The sequence below is a fragment of the Amblyraja radiata genome, chromosome 37, assembly GCF_010909765.2.
Source record: "Amblyraja radiata isolate CabotCenter1 chromosome 37, sAmbRad1.1.pri, whole genome shotgun sequence".
Taxonomy (NCBI): domain Eukaryota; kingdom Metazoa; phylum Chordata; class Chondrichthyes; order Rajiformes; family Rajidae; genus Amblyraja; species Amblyraja radiata.
This window is the reverse complement of record NC_045992.1, coordinates 5,754,390-5,769,178: the sequence shown is the minus strand read 5'-3', so window position 1 is coordinate 5,769,178 and position 14,789 is coordinate 5,754,390. Positions and strand designations below refer to the sequence as shown.

The following is a 14,789-nucleotide window of genomic DNA, read 5'->3' as shown; positions in this document are numbered from 1 at the left end:
GAATGTACAAACTCCATACACCCGTAGTCAGGATCGAACCCGGGTCCCTGGCGCTGCACAATCCGTTAAAATGTTATTCATCTCAACCAGTGCTGTCAGAATTACACAATCTCGCCCATCTGTGAAAAAAAAATCTTGTATATTTCCCCTTCTGTTTTATTAGTGACTAATAGCCGACCGCTTTTGCTGTTATGCCCCTGTCCCACTTAGGAAACCTGAACGGAAACCTCTGGAGACTTTGCGCCCCGCCCAAGGTTTCCGTGCGGTTCCCGGAGGTTGCAGGTGGTTGCCGGAGGTTGCAGGTGGTTCCCGGAGGTTGCAGGTGGTTCCCGAAGGTTGCAGGTGGTTCCCGAAGGTTGCAGGTGGTTCCCGGAGGTTGCAGGTGGTTCCCGGAGGTTGCAGGTAGTAGAAGCAGGTAGGGAGACTGACAAAAACCTCCGGGAACCGCACGGAAACCTTGGGTGAGGCCCTAAGTCTCCAGAGGTTTCCGTTCCAGTCTCCTAAGTGGGACAGGGGCACAAGGCAGCAACTCTACCGCTGCGCCGCCGTGACATAGAACGGTATAGCATAGGAGGAGGCCCTTCAACCCACAACATTTGTGCCAAACATGATGCCAAGACCAACTCTTATCTGCATCTCCCGACGAGGCGAGGCGAGGCGTTGCCACCATTTGCTCTGCTCCATGACCCTGCAGCAGCACCCACGCTGGGGAGGAGCAGGTCCCCCCCGGGCCCGCGGTTGCTAAGCGACGGCGTGTGCGGTCCATGCCCAACCTCCACCCCCCCCTCTCCCGCTTCCGTGTCAACTTCCGGCCCGCCGGACTAATGCATCCGCCGCTCTCAGGGCATCGCTGGCGCTGCAGAAGGAGCTCGGCGTCTCCCGAGAAATCACTGACGGGTGAGTAGAGGAGTCCGGGAGTAGAGGCTCTTCCTCTTGGCTCCCGTCCGGGTGAAGTGGATGGGTGCACCCTCCCATCCCTTGTCCCATCAGCTACGACTAGTTTCACTGACCTCCTGATTCATTTCACCGTTTGTTTTGCCGCGTTGTCACCTTCACCTCAGCCAACAATGAACCAAATATTCTACATTTCCTTCTTCATCGTCTGCTTTGATCTGTGTAGGGGAGGGGAGGGGAGGGGAACTGCAGATGCTGGTTTACACCGAAGCAAGACTCAAAGTGCTGGAGTAACTCAGCAGGGCAGGCAGCATCTATGGAGAGAAGGAATGGGTGACTTTTCGGGTCGAGACCCTTCTTCAAACTCTTGTTTTCACATTTTCTTCTTTCCATATATCCCTAGTCTCCCTCTACCCTGACTATCAGTCCGAAGAACGGTCTCGACTCGAAACGTCACCCATTCCTTCTCTCCAAAGATTGAGCCTGACCCGCTGTTATTCCTACATTTTGTGTCTATCTTCAGTGTAAACCTGCATCTGCTGTTCCTTCATGCATCTCTCATGTCCTCTCCACACCAAACTTGCACCCTCCAGACCTTACTCTTGGCCAGATCTTTTATTTCTCTTCTGTTCTCCACTACTATCTCCCAACACCATCATCACAAGATCTGTGCTCATGTCCTGATCCTAACTCATAATTAGCCCATCCCAATGTTTACCCCTTTGGTCAAATTGTCCATCAATTGCTCCCCCCCCCCCCCCCCTGCGTTAAAATGTTATTCATCCCAACCAGTGCTGTCAGAGTTACACAATCTTGCCAATCTGAAAAAAAATCTTGTAAATTTCCTCTTCTGTTTTATTAGTGACTATTAGCCAACCGCTTTGACCTCTCTTAGTTTAGTTTAGTTTATTGTCTCATGTACCGAGGTGCAATGAAAAGTTTTAAAATTGTATTTGCATTTCTTCTCGCAAGCAATTTAAAAGTGCCCTAAAATGTACACATTAGAGTTCTGATGCAATATGCTTTGTTTCCATGCCTCAACTACATCCTGTTGCCAGTTGTACCATGTCCAGTTTGCTATAATGAAATACGTTGGTAATTACAGAAAAACAAATAAAAACAATAGTGTGCACAAAAGACCTTATGATTGTTTAGAGTTACAGCGAGCAGAATAAACCATTGTTTTTCGTCATGTTTTAGCTTTGCAGAACTTGGAATGAACAGCAAAGCACACTGCCTCTTGAGTTCCTGCTAGAATAATGCAATTGTTTTGAATCTCTTGCCCTTTATCTATAGCCCTGCAATTATTTTTGAATAGTGATCCGACTTCCTTTTGAAATCCATAAATGAATCTGCCTGCATACCCCGTTGGGCAATGTATACCTGATGCTAATCACATGCTGTAGAAATGAAGAGTTTTAATTTGTACTGTTGTTTGGTTCTGCTGTCAATTGCTTTACAGCTATTGACTCTGGTTCTTGATATTCCTCATCAATTTGGAAATGTTTCTCTACCAAATTTCTCTGCCTAGATTCTTCATTATTTTCAGCACCTCTTTCAAACTTCTCTGCACCAAGGAGTGATAGGTTACAGGGAAATAAATGTGGAATCGACGGACATGATTACCCTGAGTGCTGAAATAGTGCCGATGAACCAATTGTCCTCCTCCTCCATTGGAAGGAAATGTAGAAATAACAAAATAATTCCAGCTGTTGACAAAACAGTGCTTTTTAATAGTTCATTATAACTTCTCAATGTTTGTGGTCTGTCTCTGTTTTTTAAACCCAGGATCCCTGTGCAGGTCAGACAGAAGGGTCAGTATGGGAAGGGGAGATGAAATGGTGAGCAACCAGGTGAAGTAAAAGTTGGTTAACCAGTGCCACAGTTCACAACGATATATCCCTCTTGGGATTACACCATCCTTCACCATCAATTGGCCTCTCAGGGAACCACCTGCCTAAAGTAATCTGTTTTGCCAGTCCTGATCTTTTCTTACTTCCAGTCCCACACCAATCAGTCTGAAGAAGAGTCCTGATCCGAAACATCACCTATTCATTTTCTCCAGAGATGCTGCCTAACCTGCTGAGTTACTCCAGCATTTTATGTCTATCTTTGGTATAAACCATCATCTGCAGTTCCTTTTTTATTAAATCTGGGAATATTTGAGTACAACCTAATGGAAGTGGTGGAGCAAATTAAGAAATACATCTTTAAAAAAATGTCTGAAATGGGCTTTATAAAGAGACTTAAAATATAGGAGCAAGAACGTTGTTATGAACTTTTTTGATAAAGTACTATTCCTAGCATAATTGGAGCGTAGCAATCAACTTTGTTGAATATATTACGACCCTAAGAAATGCAAGAGATTTACTATAATGATTCTAGGACTGATGGTCTGAACCAACATGGGTAGACTGGAGAAGCAAGTTGTTACTCTTTGGAAAGGAAGAGGTCCAGAGGAGATCTGGATGCAGTTATTTAAAATCATGAAAAGCCTTGAAGGGAGGGAAATTGCTTCCACTGCTGATGGAGCCAAGAGCCAGAGGGCATAGAATGGTAATTGTCAAAAAAAAAGATTATATGAAGCAGTATTGTTTACACCAAAGATCATAGAGTGGAGATGATCTCTGGTTTACACAGTGAGTATGTTTACACAGTGGAATGCAAGCTGATAGCGAAGACAGATTTAATCATGGCTATCGAATGGGAATTTGCTTTACCAAGAAGCTTTGCATAATACCACAGGAAGGGGATAAGAAATTATAGTTGGTGTATAGCTTGACTCGGAATATCGCAAAGCTGATCACATTCGATAATAATTTACTCATGTTGCAACAAGCCGACAGCAAGTTTTAACTTGTGTATTTCAAAATTAGAAAGCTTTCAATATACTCTCTTGATAATTCCCGTAGAATTTCTGTTAAGCTGTTTTGCTGGTTTGATGTTTCCTTTTCCCATATTTTCAGGATGAGAATGCCAAGTTTCTCAAATCTCTACTGGTCCTTTTTAGAGTAGTGATCCATTCTTTAGCCAAGCAAAAGTTTTTTTTCTCATGGCCAGAACTTCACGCAATACTTGAAGTACAAGAGCCTCAAGACCTAAACTATACTGATATATTTTTCTTCCAGGTTCAGTTTTATCGAGTTAAAGCAATATTTAAAGGTTTTACTTGGTTGTGCTTAACCCTAGGGTAAAGGATGTGCAGAAATTGAGGCACAGGCTCTCCTTCTGGGGACTTCCAGGAAGTTCATGAAGACTGTAGAGAATGTTTGCTCCTAGTGTTCAAGGGAATTGGATAGGAAGAACTTAAGGAAAAATTATAAAGGTATTTGGAACAATGGAAAGGAAAAGAACAAGCTTGCTGTTGGGCACTATCTGCCTGAAAACATATACCGATTCTTGTGAGATAGGGTTCAACTCAACAAACAAATCCCCCTGCATGTTAGTGCACCGCAGATCACAGGCTTGTTTTCATTACGTTCACTCTTTGCCTTAAGGTGACAAGATAAACACACTGCCTAGCGACTTCAGTCACCTGAGGCTATGTTACAAAGAGCCTACAGTATAGAATGGATCAACCATCTTCAGCTCATTCCTTTAATGTGATCCTTTAAATAATAATAATAATAATAATATCTTTTTGCCTTCATGCTCTTGCTACTTCCTGTTAATTGTATCCATTGAATATAAATTTCAGATACACTGTGAGATACCATGTGTACCTCTTTCTAACCGTTCTTTAGGCTCCCAAGCTGTTTGACTTATTGATACTCTGATGGGCTGAAAGGAGTGGGGAGAAATCACAACTCCCAGTATAAGTTGGCCTAATATCTCCAGAGGGCAGGGTGTTTTAAAGCGGTTCAAAGCATGGCCAGGAAACAGGAGACCACTAGAGAAGGATAATAGACACGAGTATAAAAGACTGGAAGCCAGAAAGAGTTAAAGATAAAAGAGATCTTGGTGGGTGGCGCAGTGGTAGAGTTACTGCTGTACAGCCCCAGAGATCCGGGTGTGATCCTGATTACGGGTGCTGTACGGAGTTTGCTCATACTCACTGTGACCGCGTGGGTTTTCTTCAGGTGCTCCAATATACTCTCACATTCCAAAGATGTACAAGTTTGTAGGTTAATTGGCCTCTGTAAATTCTCCCTAGTGTGTAGAATAGAACTAGTGTACGGATAGGTCGCTGTGGCCTCGGTGGGTCGAAGCCGAACGGCTTCTTTCAATGTTGTATCTCTAAATCTAAAACAAGGAGAGAACAAGTGGTAATGGGTCTGATCTGACGTCCAGGCTATCGTATTAACAACAATGTTGATAGTGCATATCTCCCTCTTTAATTCCAAATACATTAAGATAATTTTTTGGCTTATCTTGATTGCTGCAGTTGATCTTAAATGAATTAAATGTTCTCTTCCATTGTTCTCTGCCAATTTTTATTTTTGCAAAGAGTTTTCATCCTCCATCTCAGAAAGACCCTTTTATTGTATGGTACAGCTTTGCTGAAATAAATTGTATCAAAAATGTGCATTTATCGAGCCTTTTGGCAAAAATACTGTTAAAATAAATGCTGGAGGCTGGAATGATTGAAAGTGAGATGAGGTGCCACAAGATTCTGTACCTGCTGTTATGACAGAGTGCGTCTTTGTGGAGGGAAGGAGCTCAGCTGTTTCGGTGACCTTGGTCTTGAACCGCAGAGCGAACGTCTTTCATTTGGATGAAACTCTTTTGATAGCTGAAAGAATGTGAAACTTTGAACTGTAGTGTCCGGTGCTGCAGTTTTGATTAGGAATGCAATGGGTTTCATTGCATCGGGAGCCCTTGAAGTCTTAATATCTTCCATTAAGCTCTGTGTACACTTTTCTGAAAGATTCACAAAGTTTTTTTGTAATTGCAAAAAATAGTGCTGTTCAACAAAGGTCTGATGGCAAAGTGACAATTTACGTCCTTTTCCTTGTATATCGAGTGGACCCCCCTCACCCCAACCTTCATAGAGTTAATTCATCCCTGTTTGGAAATCTGAATTGCTGCATTGTATAAGGCAGCGTGGCACACAGATCTGCTGCATTGCTTGTCTTGGGTAAGTGCATCAATTCGTTTAAAAAAAAGACATTTGTGACTTGTTGGGAAATAGGATGGTAGGATACCTCTTCCAGCTGTGAACTGAAAATCATATTTGTGGAATAACAACTCACCTGTTTGGACTGAGAGTTGGTTTTCCTCACCACAGACAATAGAGCAGTCACTGCAATGTTATTTGGGGAGTGAAATGGGGCCGAGAACATCTCTCAGTCCTGACCTCCCCTGCTCACGTCCAATGGTAATGGCATGTTGTTTTTGTGTCTCTGTAGCAGTGTTTTTAAAACCTCACCATATTTTGGTGCTTTTGATGCAAAATCCAGATGTCTGACCTCATTAAACTCTTGGAAACTCTTTGTAGATCACACTTTTGTAAAAGTGTGACAATCTATGTGGGAAAATCTTACAATATTCAGCAAAATAACACGAATCAACATATAAAAAGAGAAAAGAACTCGGAATTCTGGAAACATTATTATCGAAGTGCATGGGACATCAAGATATAGACGGATCTTTGTGGATCTATTGGCACGTCCTTGCTTTGAAAACATTACTTAACATAAACCACGTTATCTATGAGCTCAGCAATGTTTAAATGGTGAAGGACTTGTTGATCATCCAAGTTCCACTCTATTTTCCTAATGTTCAGAAGCTGTTTGTGAATTTCTTTGGCGGTTGGGCAGATTAAAACGCAGATTAGCCTCAATGCACATATATGGTCCACTTGAAGTTAGAGCCAAGTTATTCCACACTTTAGGAATTCTCGATCGTGCAATGCTGACTACACTTTAAAATGGTTGAAAACTGCTCTGCACCACAAAAGGTAAAAGCCCCTATCTAAACATATCTTTTTGAAAGAATGGGTTCCTAAAAGGCTTTGACATGGAAGCTGCTGAGCATTTTGGACTGGATTGAGAGTCTCTTAAATGTAAAAAGTGCCATGAATCTTTGGAATTCTGGACCTCAGAGGATTGTGGATTTTGTTACCAAGTACATTCAAGATAGAGATAGTATGTTAAAGAAATCAATTCATATGAAGATTAGTGTAGAATGGAGCAGAAACTGCTTGGGTATTGTCTGATTCACCTCTACCCCATTCCAGATATTGGACGTTGTCTATGGAACTGATTCACTGCGATGCTGAGACCTATATTCTGCATTCTGTATCTTCCCTTTTGCTATATTTGTTATCCTTAAGTTTGACTTGATGGTATTTAAGTATAGTATTATCCGATCTGTTTAGAAAGCACACAAAGCAAAAGCGTTCAGTGTACCACAGTGAACACAACACTATTAAACCTAAACTTGAATATGGCATTGAATAGAATCAGCCATGATCATGATTTGTGTCACTTATATCTCTTCTTGTTGGTTATGTTCTTTTTAAGAGAGCCAGGGAAAGAATGTTGCTCAGATTGAAATTGAGTTAGCACCGCTGATGTAGTCCATTTACCTTTTTAATAGTGTTTTCCAATATCCCAGTAGCCATGGTGTCAGACAATATTACCTAAACAGGTTGATGAGGAAACATGGGTCTGGGACATCATCCAATTAGGACTGTTCGAGTGTTTTGTTCTTATTTTATTTTAGCGATAGTGAGATACAGCGCGGAAACAGGCCCTTCAGCCCACCGAGTCCGCGCCGACCAGCGATCCCCGCACACTACTGCTATCCTACACACACTAAGGGCAATTTACAATTATACCAAGCCAATTAATCTACAAACCTGTTTGGCTTTGGAATGTGGAAGGAAACCAGAGATTATGAAGAAAACTCACGCAGGTCATGGAAAGAACGTGCAAACTCCGTACAGACAGCATCCATGGTCAGGATCGAACCCGGGTCTCTGGAGCTGTAAAGCTGCAATTCTACAGCTGAGCCACCATGCTGCCTTTTGGACCTTTGTTATCTGGAAATTCATGACTTGTAAAATTGCAAGAATACTCCCAGATATATTTTTGGGTGGGTACCTATTCAGGTGGAATATAGGTTTCCACGCAAAAATAATTCTCTGCAAGAACAAACAATGAAAATGCTCCACTGATGCAGGAGATAGCAATAATTTATAGTTTAATTGTGATTCATTATTGTGATTGTATAGATTTTTTTTAAATTGTGTTATAATGGCAGAGAGTTCCATTCTTTACTCTGCTTCCTTCCCTTAAGAACATTAAGTTCTATGTTTTTTACCCTAAGTTCATTCTCACCATAAAGTTAGGCCATTTGATCACAGGGTACTAGCCATATATTTAATCATCCAGGAAATTTTTAAGTGCAGGTTTGCTTTTGGTGTTGATACTTTTTCCTTTAGTTGCTTTAACACTTCAATGAGTTTTAGATTACACTGGTTCTCCTTCAGTATTTTCTTAAACCAAATAAGTAATCATAAAGATTTAACATTGCACCTTTCCTCCTTTCCCTCACCAACTTCATAGATTTCACTGGATTTTTTGTCTTTCTGGTCTGTAGTCATAGTATGACTTGCACAAGCTGGACTAACCTCTTATAAAAATTCCCTCTCAAAGTTCAAATGACCAAGTATTACAAGTTTCTTTTCATAATTTTTCCATGATCACACCATAAGGTAAATGCTTATAGGATTCATCTTCTCACATGCAATATGTTATTTTTTTCCTCTTTGAAATTACTAATATCATACAGCCTTGGATAGAGCAAATATAGAGAGGATGTTTCCACTAGTGGAGGTGTCTAGGACCAGAGACCATAGCCTCAGAATAAAAGGACGTACCTTTAGAAAGGAGATGAGAAGGAATTTCTTTAGTCAGAGGGTGGTGAATCTGTGGAATTCATTGCCACACACAGCTATAGAGGCCGTCAATAGATATTTTTAAGGTAGAGATTCTTGATTAGGAAGGGTGTCGGGGGTTATGGAGCGAAGGCAGGAGATGGGATTGAGAGAGAAAGATAGATCAGCCATGGTGGAGTAGACTTGATGGGCCGAATGGCCTAAATCTGCACCTAGACCTTATGAATATTGTCCATCTGCCCCATTTCACAGCAGACAACATAAATTGGGAATAAATGCATATATCAAGGCTGGCTGCAAAGCTGATGGACATCTTTAGGCAAGAGCAGTGCCTGCCATTCTGTTCTGTGCTTAGAGCTCCTTTTTAGTTGGGATTCTCTGCAAAGGTGGATATGGATCTTAGTCAACTCACAGTTATGATGCTTGGAAAGTTTTATGTTCCACCTGGGCACCAGTCCCCTGCAGAAATAATGAGTGAATCTGATGTCAGTTTGGCACACGCAACCGGCCATGAATGTGTTCATTCATTACCCTGGCACTGTGTGGTTTAGAAGCTTGTCCAAGCCACTTTGTCCTATTCTGTTGCCAGGACTCAAAAGTCTAGTCAAGAATATTCAGCATACAGAAATAGAAGGGCGAAGGATCCTAATTCTCCACATAGGTTTTCATCTTTTAAAAGACTATTTCAGTGATCCCTATAAATAGTTATAATTCTACATACTAAACATTGAAATGTGGGTAGACACAAATTATTGGAGTAACTCAGCGGGACAGGCAGCATCTCTGGAGAAGTCTGATCAGTCTGAAGAAGGGTCTCGACCCGAAACGTCACCCATTCCTTCTCTCCAGAGATGCTGCATGTCCCGCTGAGTTACTCCAGCATTTTGTGTCTATCTTCGGTTTAAACCAGCATCTGCAATTCCTTCCTACACATTGAAGTGTGGGTCATTCAAGGGAAAATTTAAGTAACATACTTAAAGCAGATCATCCGCATGATATTTTAGAGATCATTCAATGTATAAAGTTGCCATAATGGTTCTGTTAAAAATACCACAAGCTTTTAGTTATATAACTTGACATCAGTCTGAAGAAGGGTCCTGACTCAAGTCGTCAGCGAATCATTCCCTCCACGGGTGCTGCCTGACTGCTGAATTGCTCAATGGTGACTTGTTCATATTTAAACTGTAGAATAAAACTATTTTGCATCTTAATTCCAAAACAAATCTATTGTGCATGTACAGTTTGGAATATTTTTATTCCAAATAGCTTTGCATTAGCTTTACAATTTTGTCGGCATGACCATTTGTGATAGATCCCACTAATTAATCCACGTGGGATATCAAAATATATCTCTTTGTTGAGAATGGTAAGAATGTGGAGCTTTCTACCAAGAAGAGTTGTTATGGGAAATAATGGAAATATATTTAAGGGGGAGTTGTGTCTCTTCCCAATCCCCTCTTCTCTCCTGCTTGAAACCCACTCTTGTCAACAACCTTTTAGTGGCCGGTTCCAATATCACATATTGTTGCTTGGTTCTGGATTTAAAAATATGTTTATGTGTAAAAAGTGCTACAGAAATCCAGTTGATTGTTGTTCAGCCTATTTCAAAGATCGATGTGAAGCTGTGGTTTGACCAAATTGGGACAAGAATACTTGCAGTTAACTTGCTTACAAACATAACGACCAAATGCATATTTTTTCTATCCTTCTAACAGATCTGCAAAGCAAGAAATGGGAAAGAAACTTGGGGGATTTGGAACCTTGAGATAAGAAGAGTGTCAGGTTCTCTTAAGTAAAGTTTTGTTTTGTCGGGAGTCCAGTTGCCAAGAAAGCAGTCTTCCTCATTTCCTTTTATGCCCCTCCTCCTACCAACTTCTCCTCCTTCATATTCACTGGAAAATAAATCTTCAGCAGTTTTACAGACATTGCTGCAAGTTCCAGCTCGGCACAACGCTCACAGCAAATAAATAAAGCACCGATGGCCTGGGCTGCAGGGAGTTACAGATGGTTCGAGTAATGACAAACACATGGGCCGCTTTACTTTGACCAAGGCATTTGTAGTTAGACACTGAAGTGTCTTTCTTCCCTTCCCGATGGTATTAAACACGCTTGGAGAGCAAGTGGACTGATATGGGTAAGTTGTTGCTCACAAAAGTAGACAGTGCATGGAAGCAGGAAGGACTGTTTGGTCAGTTCGTATTTTAATGTTTGAAAAAGTCTGGAAAAGCTACCTCCAAGGTCTCTGGCCCTCTCTAAACAATACGTTTGCTGTTATTGCCACAAATTACTCTGCTAACCTCAGATTTAAGATTGCAGCAACCTTTCTTGTAAGCTTAATTATGTCCTCGGGGCAGGGATGTAGGTGGAAACCAGATGTAAAGATTAAAGGATCGAGGCACTTAAAAAGGTGGGTTTTAGCAAAAATGAGGACAAAAAAAATTGGGATAGTGTAAATGACTTCTGTTGGGAAGATAATAAAGCCCGTTTCAGAGAATGAACTTGCTACAATAAGATTTCTTTCATATTTAAATCCATTATTGTTATTTATTTGCAAAACTTAGCTAAGAACTCAAATGTACATTTAACAGGAAGGGTGTGAATCGGAGTCAACCCTGCTTTCTCTTAGATAAGTAATATTCTGATACTTCCAGGTTAACCCTTATTATTAACATTTCTCAAATATAATACTGATGGTGCTGTAGATTTAAATTTGTTATGATTCTGGTCTATTCCTGGCGAATATGAATTGTAAGATGCTGTTGCCAGGATGAAGATCACTATTGTGGCTTCTTGTCTCCCTCCTGCAGGAAATGTAAATAACCAAGGTCTCATTTGAGTTATATTTGAGGCATTGAAGTGAATGGGCTCAGTAACACTTCACATATGAAATATACACGGTCTATTAAGTTAGTCTTGTGTATTAATCATTACTTCAGTTTACAATTTATTGGACCACCTGAAAATCTGCTCAAATCTCTGGTTTATTTTGTGATTTTTAATTTGTAACATTAAGTAAACACTTATCTTTTATTACCTTCAACTGCAAGATATCTGCCAATGAGAGAGATGGGAAATACTTGGGTTAGATTAGAATGAATCTGAAGTGAGTTGGTGTTTTGATTTCAGGCTATTTCCACCCACTTTGCTTTCCTGTCCCCAGCTGTTTTCTTGTGTGTGGTTCCTTTGATTGTATTTTTAAACAGAATTCACTGTTCTTGGTGTGCTTATTTAACAATGTTAGTTCTGTAGCCTTTCATCTGGGATGTTCTAATTCTGGATTCATTTATATTCCAGTTTTAATTGCACTGTTTTTGATATCGCACTCTTCATTTGCCTGGGTCATAAATTCTGCAATTAAATCCCTCAGCCTTTGACATGTCTGTTACCATTTTGATGCTGTTTGAACTAAACTTTGTTTGAAAGTTTGATCGGTTCTCCTAATAATTCTGTATGAAAGATGCTGGTTTACACTGAAGATAGACGCAAAATGCTGGAGTAACTCAGCGGATAAGGCAGCATCTCTGGAGAAAAGGAATAGGTGACGTTTCGGGTCGAGACCCTTCAGACTAAGTGATGAAGGGTCTCGACCTGAAATGTCTTCTATTCCTTTTCTCCAGAGATGCTGCCTGACCCGCTGAGTTAGTCCAGCATTTTGTGTCTATCCTCATAGTTTGTTTGTGGCAGTGGCAGTTTTATTTGATGGTGTTCCTGTGGGATGCACAGTGACATTTTACTACATTAAAGATAAGTTGCCATGTTTAGTTGTGGTTCCTGTTGTTCAAATCCTTGCTTTGAATTCTGATAGAGCACACAGATCTTTATTTCCATTGCAGCAGCAATTCCATTTTAAGATTTGTATTAACTTGGACTCCACCCAAAGGAAGTGTATGTCAGCTACCGAACAATCTACTTGTTTTCTTTAATTTAAAAAAAAAAACCTTATGCACTGCTGCATTTTACAAGCTGTGCTCTTAGATATTCCCTATGCCATTTGATACGATTAGCTAATGCATTGCTTACCATAGTTATAAAGAGATCATACAGGACTCAAAAGGTACCTTTTCGGGTGTACTTTTAAATGTTAGCATAATCATAGAACATTACATGAAAATGGAGGTCATTTGGATTTTGGGAGCATTGGGAGCATACTGATTCCACCATATAAAGCACAAAATCGCTGAAATATTCTGCAGGTTAGCCAGCATCTATGGAGTGAGGTACAGTTAATATTTCAGATGGAAAACATTGGAAACAAACAAATATTAAGTTGCAAAGGAGGAAAAGGGTGCAATGAACAAAAGGGGAAGTTGGTGAGAAGGCGGTGACCACAAGAAACGGAATGACCCAAAAGTCGACGCTACCAGTTGAAAACTATGATGAAAATAAGTCTGGGGTGTTTATAAAAAGTGTTTTTAAAAAAACCCAGAAATTGCTGTAAATCTGAAAGAAAAAGAGAATATGCAAGTCAGTAATGTGTCGAAAGATTGGGTGACTGCTTTGCAAAGCACCTGTAATCAGTCCACAGGAGTGACCCTGATCTTCAGGTTTCCTGTCACTGTTCATTGTCCAACCTACACTCTGACCATTCTGCAGTATTACATCGAGGCCCAATGCACTCTTAAGGAACAACAGCTCTTCTTCTATCTGGATACTTTGCAGGATTTGGTATTGAATTGGCCAACTGTGGATAACTCTTTCCTTATGTTTGTATCAGAGCTGGCCATTTCTACTTGCTGTCATTTAGGCACATTTTTATCTTATAATCTATGCTGCTGATCACATCCCACAGTTTAAGAAGCTAAATGTGGTATTAACTGCCATATGAGGTCAAGAGGCTCACCCTGTTAGAGATGTTCCTTTGGTTCCAACTATAACCCTCCTCCACCTTCTCTGAGACCTAAAACTTCCCTTTTTTTCTCTATCTTTCTCACTTCAGAGAAAAGTTCTGGACCTGAAAAGTAACTGCTTTTCATACCTTTCTGTAGATGCTGCCAGACCTGCTGAGTATTTCTAGCATTTGGGTTCTGTAAAACAGAGGGAAGGGAATAAAACTATAGGGAAGATGAGATACTGAGCTGGAATTACTTTATGCAATCTTTCCCTACATTAAATGTTGAGTCCAGTCTTCTGATGAAGGCGGCTGTGCAGACATGTGTTAGCCATGTTGCAGATCCGTGGCTTAGTTTAGTTTAATAACCGAAAATCTTGGAGAAAATCCACCGATGGCTTGGGTGAGTTATTTTTGGTTTGCTGTCTTGGGTTTTGGAGTAAGCACGTTGGAACCAAATGTGTTTGTAAGAACTTCATGGAATAGTTAGCCGTTCTTGAATAATGGAAACTTTGAACAACAGCTCCTGAGAGACAAGAATTCTGTGATGAGGAGCAGGAAGTTGGGATGATGAAATTTTGAATAGTGTTACTAAGTGGAAAAATTTCTTATGAAGATTCCAGTTTTTTTTTTGAATGTTATATGTTACATCCATATGTTCACATCCTTACCAAGCATTTAAAAACATTTCAGGACATTGCTTTTTTTAATATAACTGTATTCCCTGCAAAAATGGTCAGAGTTCCATTGCAATTCATCTACTTGCAATCTTATCCCAGTGATTGATAGAATTTACTTCTGACATATTTCAAGATCCTCTGTAAAATTTTACCTGCACCCTGTAAACATGCCGTAATTTCTATAAAATAGTATCTGCAATTTGGAGGATTATATTGCAATGATACAGAAAATATTTTGTCTTCTTATCCCAGATCCTCTAAAACTCTCCAATTCCACCTACCTTATTTTAGGATCTCTAGGATCTAAACCTATGAGATTTATCTTCTTGAATATATTGAGATTCTCGGCAAAATGGAGGAGGTGAGGTTAATGCTTTCCCTGCCTTAATGTCTTATCCACATGGATAGCTCCCTTACTGAAGGGAATTTTTTCTCCCACTCTTTCCCCTTGCCTGGAATGAGACTAATTGGATAGAATTTCCAAAGAGCCAGAAGAAGCATGTGGTGTGCAATTGTCCCTTTTATGTTATATAATTTAAAATGT

General features: G+C 40.4%; 1 protein-coding gene across 3 annotated transcripts in view; it reads left to right on the top strand.

The window, feature by feature from the left end:
- Nucleotides 1-814: 814 nt before the first annotated feature.
- csgalnact2 (chondroitin sulfate N-acetylgalactosaminyltransferase 2) overlaps nt 815-14,789 on the top strand; it is a 36,494-nt gene continuing 22,519 nt past the window's right edge. The window contains exons 1-2 of one of the 3 annotated variants that reach the window (XM_033012873.1): nt 819-897; nt 10,453-10,871. The gene's annotated coding sequence lies outside the window, so the exon portion shown is untranslated. Of the gene's footprint in view, nt 898-10,452; nt 10,872-11,037; nt 11,145-14,789 lie in introns of those variants that run through there. The other 2 variants (XM_033012874.1, XM_033012875.1) reach the window with 2 other exon arrangements.